The sequence below is a fragment of the Centruroides sculpturatus genome, unplaced genomic scaffold (assembly GCF_000671375.1).
Source record: "Centruroides sculpturatus isolate CEXI.00-Female unplaced genomic scaffold, Cexi_2.0 scaffold634, whole genome shotgun sequence".
NCBI lineage: Eukaryota > Metazoa > Arthropoda > Arachnida > Scorpiones > Buthidae > Centruroides > Centruroides sculpturatus.
This window is the reverse complement of record NW_019384759.1, coordinates 105,778-109,879: the sequence shown is the minus strand read 5'-3', so window position 1 is coordinate 109,879 and position 4,102 is coordinate 105,778. Positions and strand designations below refer to the sequence as shown.

At 27.2% G+C, this 4,102-nt stretch overlaps 1 long non-coding RNA gene across 1 annotated transcript; it reads left to right on the top strand.

Annotated features, from left to right (window-relative positions):
- The first annotated feature begins 2,509 nt into the window (after positions 1-2,509).
- Positions 2,510-3,331, top strand: LOC111628783. The gene is made up of 3 exons (XR_002757223.1): positions 2,510-2,615; positions 2,690-2,972; positions 3,247-3,331. It is a non-coding gene; the product is annotated as an uncharacterized LOC111628783 (long non-coding RNA).
- Positions 3,332-4,102: the final 771 nt, after the last annotated feature.

The window sequence follows — 4,102 nt, the reverse complement described above, 5'->3', positions numbered from 1 at the left end:
AGAGGGAAGAAGGAGAAGAAGAAAATTTATATATTATAGCTTAGGGCTACAAGTCCAGCCCTAGGAACCGGAGAACATTATTCATTTATTCTTTAATCATCTGAATTTAAGGAAACCTTTTGATGAAATTCAATGAAAGGATATATGGAAAATGAATGCAACTAACCGTGTAATCAAAGCAATTCTAATTTGAAAATTATTTCGAGTTTCGAGTAATGCTACTTAAACTCCAAACATGTCAATTTTCTACTAAAAATTCTTAAATTTCTAAATTTCGTGCATTTTAAATTAAAGTAAATACTTTTTATTAACGAAATATAATTTCAATTTTGCTTAGAAGATTTTATTATAACGAGATACAGAGCCTAATGAACTAAGTATGCCATTAAGAATTTGTCAATTTAATGAATAAATAAATACAATTTATTCTAGAACTAATCAACGTCTATCTGAGTTGAATAAAGATCAGAATTGGTCAAGGACAGAAGCTAAAATTGTCATAATAATGGAGTAAAGTTTAATTTATCACTGACAGTTTCTGCTTTCATCCATTGTGAATTTGTACATAAAACTTTTCAACGGCTTATTCTTTGAAGTTTTATAAAATTTAAATGTTGTACTAAAGTATATTCACTTCTAAACAAAGTATATTTTAACGAAAACTAAACTTCACTAAATTAGCATAAACAATAGCTTAAACAGCATGGAGTAGGCCTTCATTCCCACATTTCTCTGCCATTTTCAGAGATTAATTGAGAAGAATTCCAGAAAATAATGGATCTGTACTGTCTTTTGTCTACCCCAAACACGACTTAACTCTATTAAAACTTATTTTAAACTTATTATTACTAAATATTCTATAGAACACTGCCGAACACTATCCATAAGATAAGTCTAATAGCAAAATCATGTTGTCCTTGACATAAAATTCGTAAGGCCCCTTTCTTCCATTTTCTATAATTCGCTCTCTCTCTCTCTCTCTCTTACTCTCTCAAGGGAAATTTTATATTATAAATTTAGAAGAAGCATTAGAACGAAGAGATCATTGTTCCTATTTTCCTAAAAATCTACTTTAAGTTCTAGGAAAGTGTTTCGTGTAGTAATTTCTCATTTGCATATTTCACTTGCCAAAAAGTTTGGCCTGTCCTTGAAGCATATGTTCAAGGAAGCGTAAATATTACTCGACTCGAATAATTTAAGTTATATAAAAGTCTTCTTCTGTACTAGAATTTACATCCCAGTTTTAAATCGTGCATATTAAACCTACGAGTTAAAATTAGAATATATTATACAATATACCAGTTATTGGTGTACTTTCTAGTGTTTCGAGTAATGAATCAACACTGCAAATTTCCCAGATAATCTTTTATTGCATACTTTCTAAATTATTCCCCATTATCCCTACTGGTAATTCCCTCTTAAATAGGTGGCCCCTCGGGTGACATTGCGACATTTATCCGAATTTTTAAACAGGAAAATCCGGTAAAGAATAGATTAAAATCAGTAAATAACTCATGTCAATGATAAATTTTACATTAAAAAAATATTCTGTCATGTAAAATTTTACTGTAAACCTACGTACCCCTCTCTCATTGTATGCCTCAGTTAATGACACATCTACGCTTAATAATACAACTTAAACTGTTGCTAGAGTATTAAAATCTTATAGAATATTCCTGGATAATTTATTTAAATAATTTACTTTTTAATTTTTTCCAATTTATGTGATTAATTTGCTTTAAATAAGCTATAAAAATGGTTAATTTTCTCTTAATTCCATGCAGATTTGGAAGAGGTTTCAGAAGCTATTTCGGAATTAAAAATAGCTTTTAAGTTTAAAAAATTAAATTAAACTTAATGTTTATGGATTTAATGTATTCTGGAAGAGTTTTAAGATACAACATGTGAAATATTTAATGACATTTTAACTAGTTTTAATGGTTAGTTAATTATTTCTTAATAGTTTTTAAATGAGAAATGGGCTTTTATGCGGTTTTATGATAATTAAACTAGCTGCAAATTATTTATTTCTCATTAAATTAAACGTAAACAGTAAACACCTTGCTATAACTTTGGAGCTTATATCAAAGCTATAATAATACATTTAAGAGACATTTAAGATCGATTTAAAGTAAATTACTTCCTTATAACTCTAAAAATTCTTAAAAACGCTCTAAAACATGCGAAGATAGTTAAACATTTAATGGATTTTAGACTATGTCTGCGCGTAAAACACATTTAAAATTAATTAAATTCAATATTTAAAGCTGATTTTTTCGAATTATTTAAGAATTTTCGATATATTTTAAAGCATAAATCTCTAAAATACACTTTAAAAAACTTGCCAAAAAAACAAGTTTTCCAGATCCATCACGTTAGACGATAGTATAAAGAAATAGGGGGAACCCCTTAACCTTGAATCAACTAAGTGATCAAAAGGGTTTAACTTTATCTTTGGATTAATTAAATTTAGAAAAAAAAAAGAAAAAAAATTCCCAGGTATTGAGACATCGTTTACATCACAAACTTCAAGGTCTCAAATATACAATAAAAGCCACTCTCACTCGCTCTACACATCACTTAATTTCTTCGATAGCCAGCGAGTTAACAAACAGGTGAGTGGCTGTTAACAGCCAACTAAAATACTGAATTTCTTTGATTTTATACAATTTAAATCTCCCTGTTTCAGTAGAATACATAGAATCATGAAGGCAACAATCTTGGCTGTATTGCTTTGCTGTGCCATTTTGGGTACCATTCTTCTTCCAACAGCTGAAGCTCAGTTTGGCAGAGGAGGATACGGAGGATTTGGCAGAGGAGGCTACGGAGGATTTGGCAGAGGAGGATACGGCGGATTTGGCAGAGGAGGATACGGAGGATTTGGCAGAGGAGGATACGGAGGATTTGGCAGAGGAGGATATGGCAGAGGATATAGAGGATAATCTCGCGGCTACTTCAGACTTTAAAAAATGGTAATTTTAATTAATTTATTAAATTTATTCTTTAAAATATTTTAAAATTTTATGTAATTTCAATATTTAAAAGTATCAAAACGGAGGATTTAGAGGCTTTTTCCTCTAAATCCTCCGTTTCGATAGGCTATTTAAAATTATTTTCTTAAATATTTTATAAATATTTTTGTCTTTAAATTTAAGTAATTCAACATTTTTGTATTTAGTAAATAAATGAATAAATTTTAAGCTTTATTGTATTAAAAATTAACAATATTTATATAATTTTTTTCAGATATTTTCGAGGGAACTCTTTTTATGTAATAACGATTATAAATTTTATTTTTAAACCTCAATAAAATTTTGTACATAAATTTTAACATGTGTGGCTTTGAATTTATTTATTATTTTATATTATTTATATTTTAAAAAAAGTTTAATTACATCGCAAAAATAAAAAAAAGCGTTATAAATTTTTATATATTAAAATTACCAACTTACATTAAATTAATTTTTTTATATAATTTAATTTTTATCTACGAAAAAATAAACAATTTTTTAAATTAATTTATATAAAAGTAATATTTTTGTTAAACGGGTTACAATTTTAGATAACAGATGGCGGCAAAATCAATTTTTTTTTAATATAAAAGTCTCGAATTTCAGTTATCACGTAATAATGAAAAATAAATTTTGATTGTTGCATCATAGTTATTTATTAAAATACTTATTACGTAACAATTAATTGAAGTTATTTTTTGTAATTTAAACATTTTTTTTGTGTGAGTAACTGTAAATAAATATATTAATATATAAAATGAAGGTTTTTTTAAAAGTCTGTATATTCTGTATAAGTTTATAAGAATATAAGCCTTTAAGTAATGCAAGTTTAATGTCTACATTATGCTAAAAAAGCATATTTTAAAATCGTATATTATAGAATTTAGAGGCTAAGTGATGAGAAATAAGGGGCTCGAGCCAGTTACGAATATAAGCTTCAGCCATAAAGTACAGTACATAAATATATTTTAAAATTTATTTTATTGGTTTTATATTTTATACCATAAATTAGTTTACATTGCCGATCGGTAGATGAAAGTGCAATATAGTCCGAGTTATACCAATGATCTAGTGGATAAAACCACTTATCA